The sequence below is a fragment of the Malaclemys terrapin genome, chromosome 11 (assembly GCF_027887155.1).
Source record: "Malaclemys terrapin pileata isolate rMalTer1 chromosome 11, rMalTer1.hap1, whole genome shotgun sequence".
NCBI classification, from domain to species: Eukaryota; Metazoa; Chordata; order Testudines; family Emydidae; genus Malaclemys; species Malaclemys terrapin.
Genome location: NC_071515.1, coordinates 62,003,566 through 62,025,297, shown reverse-complemented (window position 1 = coordinate 62,025,297; position 21,732 = coordinate 62,003,566). Strand labels below are relative to the sequence as shown.

Sequence of the window (21,732 nt, the reverse complement as noted above, 5' to 3'; positions counted from 1 at the left end):
CCGTCTGTCAGCGCAGCGCCGCGATTCCACTGGTCGTTGGTGGACCATGGAGGCGGGTCTCTGTGTGCCGGTCCACCGACTTCCTATTGGTAATTAGGGCCGTCATTCAGTAAAACCACCCGTTACGATTGGCCAGAGACCCCTCAGTGGGCGAGTTCATGCGCAAGTGGTATGTGCACCACAGCGGCAGCTCTGGGGGCGGAGGCTGGACTGTAAATGGCCAAGGCTGACGTCGGTCAGCGGGATTGTGCGCTGCCGTTCGCAGGCACTGGCAGGGGGCGGGTCTCTGTCCCTGCCGCGGCAGTAGGAGGAACCGGAGCCGCTGTCGGGGGCTGGTGATGGGGTTAGTTCTCCCTCGTGTGTGAATCTCCGTCACCGAGGCGGCCCCGTCGCCGCCCTTATCCGCCCGGCTGTGTTAGCGCCAAAGCGGTAAGGAGCGCACCTTCCTTTATAGCCATCGCCCGCCGCCCTGCGAAGGCGAGGGGAGCTTGTTCCAGGGCCCCCGCACCGCGTGAGGGGTTGCTCGGCCCCAAGGGCTGCTGGAGTACTGCACTCGTGTGGGGGAGTGGTTGGTCCCTGGGCGCAGCTGCACCCTGGAGGGGGGCCCGGCACTGCGGGCAGCTGCTCGGGGGGCACTGGTGTGAGGGTCCTGGGGGCAACTGCTCTGGAGGGGGCCGGCACTGGGGTGAGGGTCCTGGGGGCAGCTACTGGGGGGGAGCACATTGGGGTGAGGGTCCTGGGGGCATCTGCTCCGGGAGGTGGTCTGCGGTGGGGTGGGAGCCCTGGGGGCAGCTGCTGGGGGGGGGGCACATTGGGGTGAGGGTCCTGGGGGCAACTGCTCCGGGAGGTGGTCTGCGGTGGGGTGGGGGCCCTGGGGGTAACTGCACTGGGGGGGAGCGGTCCCTGCACTGGAGGGGTGGGGTCAGCTGCGCCTGGGGTGGGGGGTCCTGGAGGCAGATGCCCCGGGGTGGTTGGGAGTGGTGGCTGCATCTGGGGGGAGGCCCCTGCATTGGGGTTTGGGTGATAGCACCCTGGGGATTGGGGACAGGTCGTATGCTGAGATGCCATTAGAAGCTGGCTGGACCTAAGGACTCGTAAGGAGCTTTCAGTGTAGCTGCACTCTGGGATCCTGCACTGGGCTTGTTGCACCCTAAGGATCTTTTTTAAGGGCTGCATCTGCACCCCGTGGCTTTATAATTAAATTGAGTCAGAAGCATTTGAGGAGGTGGTATCAGGAGAGGACCAGTGGAGAAACTGGTGTGACTACAGCATGTTGCCCCTTTAAAGAGGTAGTGAATGTTTCAAATTTCCCCAGTTATAAAGGATGGGGTATGGAGCTGCTTACAGACTGTCTCCCTGATGCTAGATTAACAAAAGTTGAGGTGGCATTTAATGATGCTGGCAAGAGAAAGAGTGTTTCTGAAGTTCTGAATGTAACTGCATCTGGGTATAATAGGATAATTCAGTTTAAATGGGTCACTGCTGGTACAAGTGGATGTGAAGCTTTTTGCTTGTTTTAAAATAAGGTAGTCCCATGTTTTATCCCATTCCTCCTAACTTTGACTCCTCTGGTCTCATGTCTGAACCAACTGTGAATGGGTTCATGTCATATGTTTTTGCTACAAAAATAGGGTTGTGTTATGTTAGTGTAGCATTCATATTTTAAAAAAAAACACTTTAAAGAGAGGCGAGTTGCTTGGGCCAATCATTTCTCTGTCTTTAAGGCAGGGAACTTAAATGTTGTGAGGTTTAATTAAGGGCTCTTAAATTGCTTTGAGTTTTTCAAATGAAAGGTGCTATAAAAGTGCAATGTATTACTGGTGTAGACACAGTACTACTAATTACTTAATTGCTCAAACTTAACATATTTAAAAACCCTGCCAAGAAACTACTGTGCAAATTTGCTGTACCGATTTGGGCTAACCTGGGTTCCATTTCTTTTCTTTTTTTCTCTCTTCACTCTGGATGGAGGAAATATTATAACTGTTGGCTCTGACATTGGAAAATCGTTGTACATAATGTATTCTGGACAATTGTCTTGAATGTAGTTGTAACTAGCACAGTGTAATCCAAAGTGTAGATAGAATAGCTACATCACTGTTTGCTTTTGGCGGCCTCTTAGAATGACACTTTTATTTTTAAAATGGCTCTACGTTTAAATGGTTGGCACTGCGGAAGAGTTTCCCTTTTTTAACCAAAAGTAAAATGGAAAAATGAACAGAACGTAATCTTCTTAAGATACCTTGTTATATTGAAGACTTGATTTTGTTGTTGTTGTAAGCAGGTTTTATAAGCTGGATTCCCATGATAAACACATTCTGTGCAATTCCTTTAGCTATAGTTGTAATTATGGATGGTGTGATAGGCAAATTGCAGCTGTGTGTTTTCTACTTTGTATATTTTGTGATATATATAAAGTGGGTGGGGTGGAGGCAAAAGGTCTGTTCCTAGATATACAGAATCATAGACTCATAGAATTGGAAGAGACCTCAATAGAGGACCTCATCTAGTCCAGTCCCTTGCACTGAGGCAGGACTAAGCATTATCTCTAGACCATCCCTGAAAGGTGTTTGTCTAACCTCCTTAAAAATCTCCAATGACAGAGATTTCACAACCACCTTAGGTAACTTGTTCCGCTTAACTACCCTGACAGTTAAGAAGTTTTTCTTAATGTCTAACTTAAATCTCGCTTACTGCAGTTTAAGCCCACTACTACTTGTCCTGTCCTCAATGATTAAGGTAAACAATTTATTGCCCTCCGCTTTACAACAATCTTCTATGTACTTGAAGACTGTTGTTCTGTCTCCTCTTGGTCCTCTTCCTCCCCCCCCCCCCCCACCCCCCAGTTGTTTAGTCTGGAAAAGAGACAAACCCAGTTTCCTTTTAGGTCATGTTTTCTAGACATTTAATCATTTTTGTTGCTCTCCTCTGGCCTTTCTCCAGTTTGTCCACATTTTTCCCAAAGTGTGGTGCCCAGAAGTGGACATAATACTCCAGTTGAGGTCTTAGCAATGCTGAGTAGAGTGGAAAAATTACTTATTGTGTTTTTGCTTACAGTGCTCCTGCTAATACATCCAAGAATGATGTTCAGGCTTAGAAAGTGAACATGTTTAGAAAACAAAGTTTGCAAAAGCTTTATGCCTCTACATGGTAATAGATCATCATGGAACATTGAACTTAGAAAGGATCTTGTATTCTACATACACATACAGTTATTTTTAACCTGTTTCTTAACAAAAGTGTCCAAAACTAAGGCCTTAGCATCAGTTCACAATGAATAATCAATTTGTAATTCTTTTCATATAGAATAAAGTTTAAAGACAAAGTAGCTGAAAATAAAGTACTTTTTCTCTTTAGGTCACAGGTAGCTGCAAGGTTCTTGACTAAAACAAATACTGGGTGCCAGCACTTTTATGATCCAGTGGTGGTGTTAGACTGCAGAAATAGGATTTTGCACTTCCTGTTGTAATGAAAGGGGAGGGGATTGGAAATAATGTATTATTCCAGGGCCTTTATTTAAACGTTCTGCCATTCTAGGAGATGAATAATTCTGGTATTGGCACACTTCATGTGACATAGTCCATCACTTTTATTTGTCACATGTGACATTCTTTGGAAACACTGGCAATAAGAATTGAAAATAGGAATTCTCTCATGATAGGTACTGTAATTGTGAATGTATTAGGGAATGATGGTTATATAATAAGATTGTACTATAAATTGCAGTCATGTTAAAGTTTCTATGGTAATCTGTCATTGTAGTAGGTCTTGAGTGGTGGACTTTTCTGCTGCTCAATTAACTTCTAGTAGAATGTTCACACTTCATTATTTTAATCACTCTATCTTTTTCTGTAAAAACATAATAGCAAATTCCTGTCAAGTCTGACTATAATGTGTCCAGTTATGAGGAATGATGGTGGATATACCTAAATGCCAGTTGTTGGTGAAAGGAGTATGATGTATTGGAATGGGATTCCTTAGCAGTTTTCTAGAAATTTATTCATTAAATTCAGAACCCTCTAGAAAGCATAGGCTACTTAATTCTGTCCAAATTCAGGCCTAGGTGTACCTTTACCTCTTCGCCCCCTCCCCCCACCTTCCCTTAGGCTCTTTCCTCCTTCCCTTTTTGCTGGCTCCCAAGTTGCTTCTCCTCTCATCCTGCCTATGGCTTTCCCCCCTCCACTAAATTTTTTTATTGTCTAATTCTTTTACGCTTCTTCCCCGTTATTTTCTTATCTTTAGCCTTGTTTACCCACTCCCACTCACCCTTCAGTCTTAATGTGGCTGGCTTTCCCAGCCTCATTAGTCTTAAACACTGCTTGCTTTTAAGCCTCTCTTCTCTGTATGTTTCAGATCCACTTGGGCATTTTAGGATTTAAAAAAAAAAAAAAAAAAGCTTAATTGTACCACAATCAGCTTTGTTAAGCAAGTCTTTGTCTTGCATTTCGCTCTGTATTAAGGTAAAAGGAGCCAGTGCTCCGGTGATCTTATAACCAGGAGAATGGGGCAAATTTCCATATTTTTGTTCCTTTCATCTCTTTGACCTAATTTACTCCCCCCTCTCCTATACCCTCCCACTCAAATGCTCACACAGTTATCCCTGTCAAACAACTTGCGATGCAACATGCTTTAAATAATATGAGATATTTCAGTTTTTAATGTAGTTGATGACACAGCACCTCTTGACTCCAGAGTAGTTTGTACAATTACATTTATTGATCTTTTTACTTGGGATTGTATGTGGATAGTATATAAATGAGTTTTGATACCTTAGAGTACTGTTGTAGAATGGTATGTGAAATAACTTTTGATGGAGAAATAAGACTTAGGTCAGTTTGCAGTATGGCATAGATTTAATTCTTTTAAAAGTAGTAAAGTATATTGAAAATGTTCCGTAAAATTGAGAGAACTAGATTGTGCTCTGTGCAATTACACTATCACTCCTAGAAATAAGGATCATTTATGGTATCTAGGATTTGATGTAAGTACTTTATTGGCTAATAGGTCTGGAGGCTTCTGATAAGGTTTATTAAATCCTGATTTCCCTAATGTATTTTAAAGCTGATGTATTTATGTAATTCATGGATTTCCAATATAATTAACTGATAGGGAGTACAAACAAATTTGTAATTTGTGGACATGACTTCTTGGAAGCTTTTGTAAGGGCTGTCTTATCAAATTACCTTCCCTGTAGGAAACTTGGTTTCATGTCCTAGTCTTGTAATCCTGATTGGGACTGGGAGTATTGCTGAAGCATGTACCTTAGAGTGGGTCACTTAAACAAGGTTTGTATTGGCATTTTCCCAGTTATACCCCGTGGGTGGGTGGGGAGGACACTTACTGTAATTTAGTAAAAGTACTTGAGTGCAATATATATTTCCAGAATCGAGCCTTTTAATTAAAATGGAAAGTTGAGTGGTTCAGCCATGTGAGAGGTAAAATACTCACAATTCATTCTTACTTTTTTGTGTGTGTATGTGTGTGGGCGGGGGAGTTGTTTGAAGGAAGAAGCAGGGCAATAAAGGACAATGGAGAAGAAAAAAGCTTATTGAAAATGATGGAAACTAAGTTCAAAGGAATGAAGGAGAGAAATGGAGGAAGAAACTTTTATTTTTCTACCCAATTATATAGAAAGAATCTATAAACTAACTATAAAGGAGAAACTGACAACTGAAAGGCTATAAATATATCAAGATGAGATAATAAAACTCATAATGCTGCCTTGATTTATATTGGCTCTATAATTCATGTACCTACCACACTGACAATGCAGATATAGTCTTATATACTGGGTCACAGTACATACCCTCATGTCCTCAACCTTCTTAGAAAAGTAAAACATTCATGTTTCTTTAAGTGTGTGACACTTGAAAAATCCAAACTCCCCAGTGGAGACTTCCACTAATAGTGCATCCAGCATGTTGTGTTTCTGTCTGTTCTCATCAGCCAACTTAATGATCATTGGCAACATATCTTCAACCCTATATCCTCATACTCCCTTCTTTCCTCCTTATCCTGCCATTCCCCTCACCAGAAACCAGATGGTTTGGTTGGGGGAACTTTTTTTTATTATTATTATTATTATTTTAAATCGGATGTACCTGTCTTGGAGTGTTGCAGACTCACTACAACTTCTTGTGATTTAGGTCATTGAATACCCCATTAGATAATTGAATTATTGTCCCTGCCTCTACCACAGAGTTCCAGTATGATTCTGGCCGTGTCACTTAAACCAAAACTTCTCATAAGTGGCCATTAATTCTGTGTTTTTCATTTTCTGGGTGTATGAGACACAAGGGGTCATATTTGCTGAAGTCCTGAGCAGTTGCAACTGAAGTCAGTGGGAGCACTGAACATAAAGAGCTATAAAATGCTAAGTACACTGAAAGTCAGGCGCTAGGCACCCAAAATTAGTGGACGCTTAATAATTTAGGCTTTAATCACTCTACCTTAATTGTTCATCTGTACATCACAGGGGTGTTGTGAAGATAAGTTAATGTTTGCAAAGCACTCATATTATGATGAGCACAGTAGAAAAGCCCATGAGGAAATTAATAATTCCATATTTAGTGCTGGGTTTGAATAGTGTGCAGAAAGTAATGCATGAAGTCAGACATTGAAAGAGTATAAAAAGAAATATTGAATAGCTACCCATTCAGGGAGCACCATCCATCCCATGCACTGAATGAGGCACAGTCCCTGTGGCACAAATAACATCTGATCTTTTAGTTAAATTTTCTCTCTCATAATGCATATACACAAGGGGGTGAATTAAGGTTGCATGGGCAACCTGGATTCTTGCATTTTCTAACTTTTGAGTGCTTGACATTGCAAGCTTAAATATTCTTTTTAATATAGCCTTTTGTGTATTTCATTAAAGTTAAGTGTGTGGTATTAATATCAGTCAATAGAAGAATGAGTCTAGAACTGTTCTCCTGATTCCCATTCATTTGTGTTACAGTATCGCTTTTAGGGGCCCACAGTCCTTGCCCTGATAAATGGCGAAGCTTCTGCCCTATGGTATGCCCTCAGAGAGGAGGCTGGTCTGCTGGGTCTAGGTGGGAGGGCCGGAGCTCCAGCTGAGTGCTTTCTCTCACCCTGTAACCTCAGCTACTGGAGGTGGGCTGAGTCTTGTCAAGGGCTTTTTATCACACCCTCTGAAGGAGTAGGAGCAACTGACCTTAAGGGTGCACTCAAAGAAGGGGATGGCCCAAGAGAGGGGTAGCAGTGGATGACTGCCCTTGCACACTCTTTTTCCCATTGCTGCAACTATTCCAGCAGATGTCAGGCTAACTCTGTGCTCCCTGGTGTTCCGAGTACAGTGTATGCTGAAGTGAGGTGGCAAAGGAGGGCTCTGGTGCAACGGTTATGGGATTTTGGCGCAACTTCAGGGGTTCTGGCATGCTGCCAAAATTAAGATGTACAGTGCACGTGACAAAGGGGAAATGGTAATTTTCAGCAGTATATAACTCAGAAATCTGAATAGAGTTTCATGGGACCAGCAAAAGGTATCTGCCTTGACCCCAAGGCTACCTCCTGATGAGTTTCAAAACCCTGCTACAAATAATGGAGATGTCAAATCTTCTCAAAATAAGGTCGCAAGAGTCTTTTATGGTGGATGGTGTTTAAGCAACCTAAATTTGGGATTTGCTGCCAGCTCTCCCTGTAATGAGCCTCAGTGCTGCAGAATAAGTGCTTCTGATTCACCAAGAATCTTAGCAAGGCTTAAGTTGCTCTGGGGCTGTTTCAGGGGCTTTGTAAAGGCAGTGAATATTGTGACACTCAAGTTGTTTGCAAGGCTTTAAACTTGCATGGGGTGTGTGTATGTATAATATAGCCCCTTGACTACTTGCAGTATTTAATTGCACATATAGTGTCTGCTTGTACATGCATATTCTGATGATATGGGGATAGAGTTCACCTTTGCTGATGTTCCTTGGTGATTACTAAACAGAATTCTAATAGCTCTTGAAATCAGACTTTAATCTGCTAAATTTTCCCCACTGGCATTTACAGATTAAGGAAAACTGGGGCCCAAAGCACAACCCAACCTGTGCCCTGTGACTTCACTCCTTATGCCCCAGCTCCTTCTCTGGGGTTCTACCACTTTCCCCCCACCTGGAGTGATAGTCCAAGGGGGGGGGGGGGACTCCTTTGCCCTTCAGAGAGGCAGGTTCCACAAAAAGGTGGCAGCATGGGTTCCCCAGAACTCTGGAAGAGGCAGGTGTGGCAGCAGGGGGCACTCCAATATTTACTTCAGATACTAGATGCTCCTAGTTATATTCCCTCTTACCACTTAGATGCGTTGGATGGATCTGCTCTTCTTCTTTCTTGCTATACACACAATCCTCTGCTGAGATGGTGGGGTGGGGTCTCCCAGTGAGGTGACTCTGAGTTAACACTCCATTGAAATGTATGGGTCAGTTCCTAGCCTGAAAAAATAGTAGTTCAGAGTTATCTGCAGACTTAGGGCCTATCTACACGTGAAATGCTACAGCACCACAGATGCAGCTATGCCACTGGAATAATCCAGTGTAGACCAGGGGTAGCCAACCTGAGCCTGAGAAGGAGCCAGACTTTACCAATGTACATTGCCAAAGAGCCACAATAATATGTCAGCAGCCCCCCATCAGGTCCCCGTTCCCAGCACCTCCTGCCCACAGGCAGCCCCGCCAATCAGCACCTCCCCCTCCCTCTCCGCACCTCCCAATCAGCTGTTTCATGGCGTGCAGGAGGCTTGGGGGAGGGGGGGAGAAGAGGGGAACAGCCTGGCAGGCTTGGGGGGGAGGGAGGGGTGGAGTGGGGGCAGGGCCTGTGGCAGAGCCAGGGATTGAGCAGTGAGCACCCCCCGGCACATTGGAAAGTTGGTGCCTGTAGCTCCAGCTCTGGAGTCAGTGCCTACACAAGGAGCCACATATTAACTTCTGAAGAGCCGCATGTGGCTCCAGAGCCACAGGTTGGCCACCCCTGGCGTAGACCCTGCCTACACTATGGAAGGGGTTCTTCTGTCAGTGTAAGTAATTCACCTCCCCCAGAGGCAGTAGATAGGTTGATGGAAGAATTCCATTGACCTAGTGCTGTCTATGCTAGGGCTTAACTTCCACGCTCAGGGGTGTGGATTTTTCACACTCCTGAGTGATGTAGCTGGATCAGTCTAACTTTCTAGCATAGACCAGGCTTCAGGCAGATGTCCTTTTATTGGTTACATTCAGGTCATATTTTCAAGCTTTCCTTCACAATTATGTGGGCTAGAAATGTTAATGAAAAATGAGATCATGCCCTCAAGTGACTTGAGGGCCTTGGCATGGGCCTATAGTACCTGTGCCTTAAGTCTCCAGTTTTGGACACTCATCTCAGGGAGTCCAATAAAGTAGGCTTTATCTTTATCTGAGGGTTTTATTATACGAAGTGTCCATAGAAGTTAGATTTTTGCAGCATTGTTGAACACCTCTATTAGAGGATCATAAATCAGTAACAGATTCTGGTTCACTTAAAATATTGCAGATAAAATTCTACCTCCTTGGGCCCAGATATAATCTAATTTTGAGACTGATTTTTTTTGGAGGGTACTGTACAAAATTGGGTTTACAATAGAAATTCAGAGGCACTTTTAATTATAGAACAGCTACCACTGCTTCCCTTTCCGTGCAGTGTAGACTCGCATAATGCTGCATGCATTCACAGAGGAGAGACTATATATTTAACTATTCATTTGTGACCCTTCCTTGACAGGATTACTGGCCTAGTAGATTGGCGGAGGGAAGCAATAGATGTGATTATATCCTGATTTTTAGTAAAGCTTTTGACGCAGTACCACATGACATTCTCATAAGCAAACAGGAAATGTGGTTTAGATGAAATTACTGTAAGGTGGGTGTTCAAATAATTGAAAGATGTACTTTTCAATGGCTTGCTGTCAAACTGAAAGGGTGTATCTGGTGGAATCCTGCAGGGGTCAGCAGCTCTCGATTTGGTACTGTTCAATAATGGAGTAGAGAGTGGGCTTACAAAATTTGAGGATGATGCCAAGCTAGGAGGGGTTGCAAGTACTATAGAGGACAGGATTTAAAATTCAGAAGGACTGTAACCAATTGGAGAATTGGCCTGAAATCAACAAGATGAAATTCAATAAAGTGCAAAGTACTATCCTTTAGGAAGGAAAAATCAAATTTTTGCAGGTTAATGAAAATGGCACTGTATTGGTTTCCATATGAAGGTTACCTTTGCAAATCAAAGTGGTAGAAATGCAATTCCTTTTTCAAATGTATGCTTAATTTCTGCAGAAACTGATGGGTTAGCCCTCTTTCTGTTTGTCTTTCTTTCATATTCTTACCCCAAACCTCCCTGTGATAGTCGTGCCTCTTAATTCTGTCTCTGGACAGGGGAAGTTTCCTATCTTCTACTAGGGACGAGAGAGTGGATTTTTTTTCCCCCCCCAAAACCCTTCTGCAAACTTCTGTTAGTGGAGTCCATTTTGTTTTAGAGATCAACTTTGCAATATGCCAAGGTTCAGAAGGGCAGTGCATTGAAGCTTTTTGCTTTTAACTCTACTTCATAATAGTCTTATTTCAGAGTTCACAATAAACAGGATTGTTAGTGTCTGTCTATGAAATGTGAAAGGGACAACTTTGTCAAATGAGATTCCACTACAATATATTATTTACTGAGAGCTGTAAGCTTTTCAGGACAAACATCTTAAATACCTTCAAAGCTGTGGGTGGTAAGTAGCATAGTGAGAGTACAGTTTTTCCTTATTTTGAAAATATGGATTCAGATCACTTGGATCCACAAGGGAAAATAAGTTTGGTGTGGGCATAAGTGCGCAAAGTAAAACTATTGTCAAGTTTGACATAATTGGCACTTCTTGAGCAGTAGAGGCCCAAGGTTAGAAAAGTGAATTTTTGCAGATGAAACTTAGGGTATGTTTTCACTGCAGAGTTAATTAACTGCAGTGAATAGCCACACTGCAAAGTCATACTGACGTGCATCTAGTCCACTGCATCTATATTGGTAATGGACTCCGTCCTTTGAGGCATTAGGACTTCTGGGGTTCCTGTGGGACATAGTGATGAATTGAACTAAATTGCTCTGATTTTTTCCTCCCCAGTGAATTGTGGAAGAACTTGTGTGTCCTTCTGGACATATGGGGGTATTGTAGTAAGGTATTGGAGGACAATCAATACTTGAATGATTTAGGCTGCATTCACACTGCAAAGTGGGTAGATTGTCAGATGGGGCGTAAGCAAAACTTGAGGTTTATATCCAAGAATGGGCCAGTTAAGTTGGGTGTAAAGCATCAGGTGAGAGGTTTTTGTGTGTGGATGGGAGCCAGGTTAGGGGCAAGTAAGAGCCTGAGTTAACTCTGCAGTGAAGACAAGCCCTTATTATAAAATAATAGCTGTAGCCACAAGAGAGAATTTGCTTTATGCCTATCTCTAGTCAATATTGTTGGGTCTCTACTTTCCTAAGTACCATTTTTTCCAAAAGGATTTAAACTAGAAACCTTCAAGAATGAGCAAATTAAGAACTTGTGGAAAATATACTCACGCAAACATGAAAGACCTATTTTATATAGTGCTCTGAAACACTTAATTCTCACAACATCCCTATGAGGTAGGTATTTATAACTATATAATTCACTTTTCTTAATAAAATAATAATAATTTATTATATAGCATAGGCTAAATAGTATATCAAAGACTCTAAACAATCCTAACTGTTCTGATATCAAATGTATAATTTAAAATAATGACATCCCAACCAATAGCTATCTGTTCGGAACAACACTTATCTCTGGTGCATAAACTTTCAATCTGTAATTGAAAAAGCACGCTTGAAAGTTCAAGTGCTTTCAACTATATATGGTGGTGTGATTTCAATGCAACAAGAGCTTCAGGTTAATCATTATACAAGGTATGAGCACATGGGTTCTAATAGGCAGGGCCCAACAAGTCTACCAAACTTGAATCCAACCTGTGCAAATACTGCAACATGAAGGAATAAAATAGCCATGTATTTCGGATGATATACTTATTTTCAATACATTGACAATCAGCATTCATATGTAATACATTTTCAAAATGTAACTTACAACAACTTTTTTTCTTTCCCTTCCTGGGTTCACACTCTTTTTTTTCACCAGTATACATCACAGTGTGTTTTTTCCTGAGTTCTCCTCAATGTCAGTTTCTTCTTCCCGCCTTTACTCTACCCAATTATCTTTTCCTTCTTTTTCTATTTTAATTTCTTTATTTTCTGTATCTCCTTGTTTCTCTCCCTCAGATCCTTGTCCTGTAATTTTCTTGTGTTCTATTTTCTAATTTCTACCATCAGTCTCTCTTATCCACCCCCTTACACCTATTGGTGCACATATATGGCTTGGAAATTTTACCAGCCACCTAGTAGCCAGAAGATTAAACCTCCTACCCAAAGGCTGATATGATAGGGTCCTCCATTCTCTGGGGTAATGTGCAGGTGAGAAGTTAACCTCCAAGGTGCTGGGAAAGGGGAAGGTTGTGGGATTTCAAACAGGGTATTGTCCCTCAACCTTGCTCAAAGGTTTGACGTTTCATATCCGCTTCTGGCTAATAGATTTCTGATGAAATTAAAGTCACCCCCAAATTCCCTTCTGGATGCTGGCAGCATGTTTTTTCTGTTTACCATTCTTTTGCCCTAGAGCACTCTGGTTCCATGATGATGATCATATGGCCTCTTTGCTACTCTATCTATTCCTGCCTCAGTTTTCTTGCTGATGCAAGAATACAAGCCCTCTGCTCCTGTACTTCCTCCCAGCCTTCCTTTTGAGTGTTTTTTCCTCAGTGATTAGTATCTGTTCCTGACTCTACTGTAGCTCAGCTTTCCCAACCAGCAGCGTCAGAATGAAACTGGCCTGATTCTGTTCAGATTTACTACTGTGGAGGGTTCCCAGTAGCAGCAGTGAAAACTGATAGCTTTCCAAAACTGAGGAGAATATTAAGAGCAACAGCACAGCCACTGGAGCTTTGAGTATAGACTCAGGAAGATGATACTGCGCAGGAAACAATTCTGCTCACCTAGGTTAGTGGATTTAAAACAACCAACCTATGACAAAGTGGAAAGTGCCACTGGCAAATAGAGGAAATAGAATAGGAAGTATAGATCAAGAAAATGGAGGTTGGGAGTTGACAACAGCAGACCAGAGAGAATAGGGAAACAAAAGGAATATTAATTTTGGGCACTTGTAAGAGTGATGTGCAATCTTAATGTAAAAAATAATTACATGTAAAAAATCTGTTAAGAACATTAGGGTTGCGAAGAAGTCAAGCACTCAAAAGCTAGAAAATGCTAACTTGTCCTAAACCTCACTTTGTGTATGCATTATAATAAATCTTAAATTTCATGATCACATATCACTTTTCCATTTGACCTCAGCCTCGTTTAGTGAATGGTTAGCTTTTCAATATTTATTTGATCTTTATTGAGTATGAGGCCTAATGCCTTACTTAATACAAACCATGCAAAACCTGCACTAAACACAAAATTATCAACTTCCAGATGAGTGTTTCTATGGTGCTCACTGTAATATGAGTATTATAAACTTTAATATTCACAACTCCCCTGTGATAGTAGGGGGTAGCATTATTTGCATTGTATAGCTGTGGAACTGAGACACAGAAAGTAAGTCCAAAAGTATCCACTGATTTTGGATGCCCAACGTAAGGCACCTAAAGCCTGTTTTTTTTTTTTTTTTTTTTTTTGGTTTGTTTTTTGTTTTTGTTTTGTTTGTTTGTTCTTCCTTCTTCTGTTTGTTTTTGTTTTCTGGAGTACTTAGCATTTTGATAGCACTTCATATGTTCAAAACACAGTTCCCGTTGACTTCAGTTGCAGTTGTGAATGCTTAGCACTTTTATAAATCTGTCCCTGAGTGCCTTATGTTAGTCCAGGGCCTTACTGGACTTGCTGCTCTTCTTTCTAGCTATATCAGAATGATGATATTGAGGAAGGGGACAACTACAAAGCCTGTCTGTGCTTTTTGGTGGGGCAACTGGAGGGGTCTGAACATCAGTGAGACCCCTCTTTCTCTTATGCCTCACTGGATCCTTATGCTTCTCAGAGAGAGACATTTCATACAGTCTCTTGGAGAGGGGCAGACATTGTGGTTAGTCTTTTGAGCAGCTTTCTTGCCCTGAGAAAGAGGGAGCGCCACTGATTGACAGGTCTGATCTGCCACCAAGGCCATATCTAGCAGAGGCCCAATGTCCTGGGTCTGTGGACCTCATTATGAATAAGGACTAACTACATTAAATGAACATTAAGATTGCAAAGTCAAGCATTCAAAAGTTAAGAAATGCCAGAATTAATGCTTCCCTGGGATTCAGTGTCAGCAAGTATGAATCCTCTCTGACCCTGAATCAAACTATTGAGTTAATTCGGGCAGTGTTATGTTCCAACTTGATGAGCGCATACTTACCCCAGCAACAATTTCAAACAATGATAGTGCTTTAGACTTGGCAGATTTGGTCAGATTTTCACAAGAATGGCAAAAGGTAACTTGCTGATACCAGAGCGAACCATGCTTTTTCAGGTTTCAAGTCCCTACTCCAAAACATGGAGACGCTTTAGCTTCTCAACGAAAGGGCTGTAAGAATTTTTTGATATGGGCAAAATAATGTATTTTACTGTAACTTCATTCTCAGCAATGGCTCAGTTGTTTTAACTTAAAAAAAAAAAAAAAAAAAAAAAAAAAAAAGCCTGAATCAAACATAGCCAGAATGGAAAACTTCAGCTTGAATGGTTAAACTTTGGCAAAGTTTTATAAGCGATAGAAATAGGGCCTTGGACTAGAAAGTGTTGGGCAACCTTGGTTACAGATTCACTACCTGTGTTGCCTATAATAAAATTGTGAATAGGCTTTTAAATATATTGGAGTGTGGGGGATACATTCTGGTGACATCAATGTTGTACAACGTTAATTCTCCTATTTTATTAGGGTTTTGCACATGGCATGGGATTATATCTTTTTATTATTTAACACTAAGTCTCTAAGCACTGCTGTATTATATATCCTGGTTCAATTTTCCTGACTGTGGTTTTTAATTTGATGGCATATGATACTCGGAGTCTACTAAAAGTAAATTTAAATGGAATTGCCACTTCTTTCTCTGTTCCCATCTCCCTTCTGTCTTGCTCTCCTTTTGGTCTGGCCTTTGCTTGCACTTTGGCACTTCAAATGTAGTAATGCTGGTGCTAAAAAGGGAAAGTTATTAAGAATTCCAGTAGAGCACAGTGTCTGAAGCGTCGTTGAAAGCTGCTGCTGCTGTTGGGGGAAAGGGAGATAAATATTATTTCTAGTAGAAGTTTAATTCTTAATTGTGATGCTGCTTCTGTGAATTGAGCCTTTGCCCTTTTCAAAGATCAGGTTTTTTGTATTTCAGTAAATATTTATTAGAACCCTGTATTTTAATAATTGCACCTGTTTTATCACTTTTATAATGCTATTCTTGGCATTTAACATTGTGTCTTTCAGGTGTCTACAAATTTTTTTCCCTCCTACTCTCTTCCCCCTCTCAGCTGCCAGCTAGCGTTGACATAACTTGCTGCTTTTGATCATAGTGGTGGGGCTTGTGTTGTCAAGTAACCCAAGTAACTTGTTCAGGCAGCCAATCACTGGTTTTATCGTTTCTTTGTTTTGGATTGACTGGTTTTAGAGTTCTTGTTATAGTGCCATGATTGTTTCCTCTGTTGGAAGATGCCCTCAAATGACTGTGAGGACTAATGTATAGAAACATCTCTCTACCTCCAAAATCACATACCTTTAAAATAAATAAAATGGAGTAAAATTGTAAACGTTTTTGGACTACTGTATCATCTGATCTTTTTAAAACAGTTTCCCCTTGATGTGTGACTGTAACTTCTATTTTATATTAATGAGTTCAGCATGCACATTGATGAAGAGATTGTAAAACATATTTAGAGGGATCCAGTGAGGGTCATCAACTCTTAATTGTACTGGAAGTTGAGGGCTTTTGGCGTCTGCATGAATAGGCCTTTGTCTTGTGTTGGAGACTAAACATGTGAAAAGAGGGTTGTGGGTTTTTTGTTTTTTTGTTTTTTCATTGTAAATAACCATTGTATACAAGGTATTTATACACAATTCATTGCACAGCAAACACATTGGGGGAAAAATAAACACTTATGTTTAATAATAGTAGTTTGCACTGCTGTAGTATCTTTACATGCACAACCAGAAGACAGTGTCAGTATTCTTCTGTGGTATTTCCTTGTTAGAGATTGGGAAAACTGAGGTTCAGAGGGGTAAAGTGACTTAATCAAAGCCAAAGCAGTGGTGGTGACTCTTTTAATTCCAGTTCTGTGATGTAACCACCATATAACTTCCTTTCATCTTATAAAATATTTATGGGACAATAAGACAAGTCAGAAAAATGCTGATATTTTGATCATAATGCCTTTTGTGGAGTAATTACCCTTGCCCCCATTTTTTCTGAGTTCCACATAAGAAAGAGGTCATGAAACTGTGTTTTAAATATTATATATAACAGTTCTGAAATGGTTGGCTTTTTTGTTGTTGTTGTTCTTCTACAAATTCAGAGCAGTAATATAAATTCAATGAATGCAGTAATATAGCTAGGCCATTCCTTTAGTCTTTGAAACACTAGCGTGTCTAAATATGATGCTGAAGTGATTTGAACATTCATGATCATTAACCTGATTTCTAGGTTATTTACTTCCCATTATTTACTATCAGACTTTTGGTTTTCCAGTATCTTTTTAAGTTTGCTTTGCAAAGGCACAAAGAAAAATCTGTCAGGGCTTAGTTGTGACTTTCATGATCCAAACCAATAGAGAAGGCTGTTCCCCATATCTGAATATGGCCACTTTCTGTTCCTGTGGCCTTCCTCATACAAATGCTATGTAGTGATGACACTTGGCATTCCACTTGTATGAAAAAAATCCTATAATAGCAGTGTCAAGATTTAAAACTTTAATTTCTCACAGGTGTCAGGAAATTCAGAACTCACAGCAACATCATCTCTGTTGTTCCCTTCCTCCCTTGTATGCAATAAAGAAAATGTGTGTACATGTCAGATGATTGAAGATGTAGTTTTAAATCGTACAAAATTCCACTTATAAGAGTGGATTAATTAGTAAATAGTATTAAAACTCATTTTAGGAAGATTTGTCATCATCTTGAATCCCTTGAAGTCAAGGATGATTGTTTTTCATGGATTATCCATTTCAAATTTATCTGTGGGTCTGCTGATGGCTGATAAGTCCTACTCCGGAGTTGCAGACTCTGCCGAGTTGCAGATGTGTTTCTGAGCAGGGCAGGTGAACCTGGGGTATTGGTTTGGGCCTTAGCACACTCTTTCTGTTGTTTCCATTTTTCCATTACATGTAGTTGCATCTGATTCTCGAAGTGCTGAGTTCTCTGCCTCAAGGAGTACCTTAATTGTTGTCGGTCCTGGGTTATACATTCCCACGAGTTGATGTCAATGTTGCATTTCCTCATATTCGCCTTGAGGACATCCCTATAGCATTTTTTCTGCCCTCCTCTTGCACATTTGCCTTGGCTGAGTTGAAAGAAGATTAGTTTTGGCAGTCTAGAATCAGGCATTCGGACAACATGGCCTGCCCAGTGAAGTTGATGGTAGATAATAATAACCTCGATGCTCATATTGGCTTGAGAGGACGCTGATGTTAGTGTGTCTATCATCCCTTTTGATTTTGGAGAATCGTGTGCATACAGCGTTGATGATGCTTCTCCAGCACCTTAAGATGTCTCCTGAATGTTGTCCATGTTTCAGCCCTATACAGTAGGGTGGACATCCCAAAGGCTTTATAGACCACAAGTTTGGTTTTTGTGGCACCTTAGAGACTAACAAATTTATTAGAGCATAAGCTTTCGTGGACTATAGCCCACTTCTTCGGATGCATATAGAATGGAACATATAATGAGGAGATATATATACACACATACAGAGAGCATAAACAGGTGGGAGTTGTCTTACCAACTCTGAGAGGCCAATTAAGTAAGAGAAAAAAAACTTTTGAAGTGATAATCAAGCTAGCCGAGTACAGACAGTGTGATAAGAAGTGTGAGAGTACTTACAAGGGGAGATAGAGTCAATGTTTGTAATGGCTCAGCCATTCCCAGTCCTTATTCAAACCGGAGTTGATTGTGTCTAGTTTGCATATCAATTCTAGCTCTGCAGTCTCTCTTTGGAGTCTGTTTTTGAAGTTTTTCTGTTGTAATATAGCCACCCACAGGTCTGTCACTGAATGACCAGACAGGTTAAAGTGTTCTCCCACTGGTTTTTGAGTATTTTGATTCCTGATGTCAGATTTGTGTCCATTAATTCTTTTGCGTAGAGACTGTCCGGTTTGGCCAATGTACATGGCAGAGGGGCATTGCTGGCACATGATGGCATATATCACATTGGTAGATGTGCAGGTGAACGAGCCCTTGACACTTCTTATCACACTGTCTGTACTCGGCTAGCTTGATTATCACTTCAAAAGTTTTTTGTTTTTTGTTTTTCTTTTTTTTTTTTTTTCTTCTCTTAATTAATTGGCCTCTCAGAGTTGGTAAGACAACTCCCACCTGTTTATGCTCTCTGTATGTGTGTATATATATCTCCTCATTATATGTTCCATTCTATATGCATCCGAAGAAGTGGGCTATAGTCCACGAAAGCTTATGCTCTAATAAATTTGTTAGTCTCTAAGGTGCCACAAGTACTCCTGTTCTTCTTTTTGCGGATACAGACTAACATGGCTGTTACTCTGAAGTTTGGTTTTGATTCTGATGTCACAATCTTCAAACATCCTCTTTCTCAGATGGCCAAAAGCTCAGCTTGCACATTTGAGCTCATACCGGATTTCTTCATCAATATCAGCTGTATGTGGGAGGTGGCTTCCAAAATATGGGAAGTGCATAACATTCTCTAGAGGATTATTGTGGATCTGTATTACTGGTGCTGGGAATATTACACCAGGAGTTCGCTGTTGGAGGGCCTTTGTCTTCTGAATGTTAAGCTTCAGTTCCATTTTCTGATATGCTTTAGCAAAGACGTTGATGATCACCTGAAGATCTGTTTCTGAGTGAGCACATGCTACAGTGTCGTCAGCATACTTCAGCTCACCGACTGAAGTCAGCGATGTTTTGATTCTGGATCAAAAGCAGCCAAGGTTGAACAGCTTGCTCTCCATTTGGTAGATTAGCTGTACTTCTACCAGGATCTTATTACTGATCAAATAAAGCATTGCAGCAAAGAAGATGAAGAAGAGCATTGATGCCTATCTTAGTTCTAAAAGGAGCTGGAGTAAATCAGTCACCAAGGATCACCGCTTGCATGTCGTCATGAAGGCGATGAAGAATAGTGACAAATTGCAGTGGACATTCATACTTCAGAAGGCTTTTCCATAATGCTTCCCTGTTAATAGAGTCAAAGGCTTTTGTTAGGCCAATGAATTCCAGGTATAATGGTCTGAGGTGTTCTCTACATTTTTCCTGCAGCTGGCAAGCAATGAAGATCATGTCAACCAGTGTCATCTGGTTAAACTTGTATATTTAAAAAAAAAAAAGTTATAGCAGAGCTATGGTCCTGAATATGTAGTTTGAATAGGCCTCATCTTGTCTGCTTCTAAAAGCTAAATGGGTTTGGGTCTATTAAGTATTTGGGCAGGTGATGACCTGTTCCAAGCTCGTTGCTTCACTATGGAGGTCTTTGCCCAACAGCAGACTAATTTTGACAAATAAGACCATGTTCTCAAGCATATAGCTGTAACCCATTTACTTGTTGATTATATGTGAGTCAATTTGTTCATCACAGGATGAAGTTGTATTATTTTCTGTACCATTAACTTTAATATTTTGTGAACGTATGCGTGGGTGACAAGTTGAAAAGCCAAGAGAGTTCTGATAGCGGTGACAATTCTAGCTTTAGTCTTTCTCTTGCTGAATTCAAACCACTAAACTATCCATACTGGACAATTTAAATTGGAGCTATTTATATTTCCAAAAGTGTCTGTGATTATGCCAGGAGTATATAGGCATCTCATATCTTCACTAAACAATAAGAATAGAAATACATTTTAATAAGATTAAAACGGCCTTCCCTATATTAAACATTGTGGAGTCTTTTATGTCTCAGGTTGCTTGATATTTATTTTTGTAGTATTAAAATGGATGCTGTTTGTGTAACTACCTCATGTAGTGATGGGAGACTAAAATAGAGGGTTCTAAGGTACATATTTCCAGGTTTTTTTTAAATGCTTTCCCAAAATCAAAGAAATGTTTCATTTGGTAATGACTCTCATGAACTTAAATTTGTCAGTATTGTATATTGCAATGTCTAATGTAAGGAGGCTGCTATTACTGCACATTTCCTGTAAAAATTACTAGTGCAAAGAAAGTGATGTTGTTAATTGTTAGCATCCTGGGATTCAAGATAGACTGTCCCAAGAATTTGGCATTATATCGTAATGGAAAGTAGAGCTAAAAATAAAGCTACATTTTGTGGGTAAGTAGGCTCTTGTTATAAGTAGTTACACTTCCCCCCCCCCCCCCCCCCAGTTGTTCTAGTTCATGGTGTGTGTGGCAATAGTGACTAATCGTACGAAGTTATGTTGCCAGTGGGAAATAAAGATAGATTAAGAAGTGAATTGCATTGTTTAGTCATTAGGAACTTCTATAGGTGACTTTAAGTTACTTTTAGTTATTTGTAATCTAGTAATGTCTAGGAGTCCTGTGCATGGACCTGAGCCCCACCGTGCTATGCACTGCACAAACGTACAACCGCGATAGTCCTTGCCCTGAAAAGCTTGCAGTCTAAAGAAGAGTAGGTGTTGTAAATCCATCTGGCAAGTATCCTTAACAAAAAAACTTATAAATTTTAAAAACACCGTTGCAAACTTCAGAAATGAGCCAACTTTATTTTTCAATGAACTGCTCTAACTGGTGGCTGCTCAAGGAAAGAGTAGCTCAAGAATGATCAAATTATCTTTCAGAGTAACAGCCGTGTTAGTCTGTATCCGCAAAAAGAAGAACAGGAGTACTTGTGGCACCTTAGAGACTAACAAATTTATTAGAGCATAAGCTTTCGTGGACTACAGCCCACATCCGAAGAAGTGGGCTGTAGTCCACGAAAGCTTATGCTCTAATAAATTTGTTAGTCTCTAAGGTGCCACAAGTACTCCTGTTCTTCAAATTATCTTGACATTCTGATGTTACAGGTGTGAAGTCCAATGCCTTAAAATTACACCTAAAGGCAAGTATTTTTTTCAATAGTATATGGCCACTCTAACAACTCGCACTAACTAAGGAGGATCTTGCTAGTTTGTTCAAATTTTCAGAATTTTCATGTTTATCATGAAGATATCTATCTTAAAAGGCCTGGCCAGGCCAGCTTTGTTGCTCTCCTGAAGATTGCAGAAAAGGCTGTCATGCCTTTTTTAACCATGAAGCATTGCCTTTTTATGGGTAAATATAGCATCAATCTAAAGTTAATACACAATGCACAGTATATGTTTGTAGACCGTTTTGTTCTGCAAAGTTATATATTAATTCTCATTTCAGTTTAGGGAGATAATGTAGGTGCTAAATTAGGACCCTTAAATTGCAATTTGACTTTTGCTAGAAATCTGGCCAAACATCTCCCTCCCCCCATAGCCCACTTTCCTCAATAGACCCTTTCTGTTTAAAATTTTACATGGGCGGCCAATAGCTAGGGG

General features: G+C 40.7%; 1 protein-coding gene across 8 annotated transcripts in view; it reads left to right on the top strand.

Moving 5' to 3' along the window:
• Positions 1 to 307: 307 nt before the first annotated feature.
• The window catches only part of R3HDM1 (R3H domain containing 1), a 147,233-nt gene continuing 125,808 nt past the window's right edge, over positions 308 to 21,732 (top strand). For 4 of the 8 annotated variants that reach the window (XM_054043869.1, XM_054043871.1, XM_054043870.1 and 1 more), the window contains exon 1: positions 309 to 429. The gene's annotated coding sequence lies outside the window, so the exon portion shown is untranslated. Of the gene's footprint in view, positions 430 to 21,732 lie in introns of all 8 variants that reach the window. The other 4 variants (XM_054043864.1, XM_054043865.1, XM_054043873.1 and 1 more) reach the window with 2 other exon arrangements.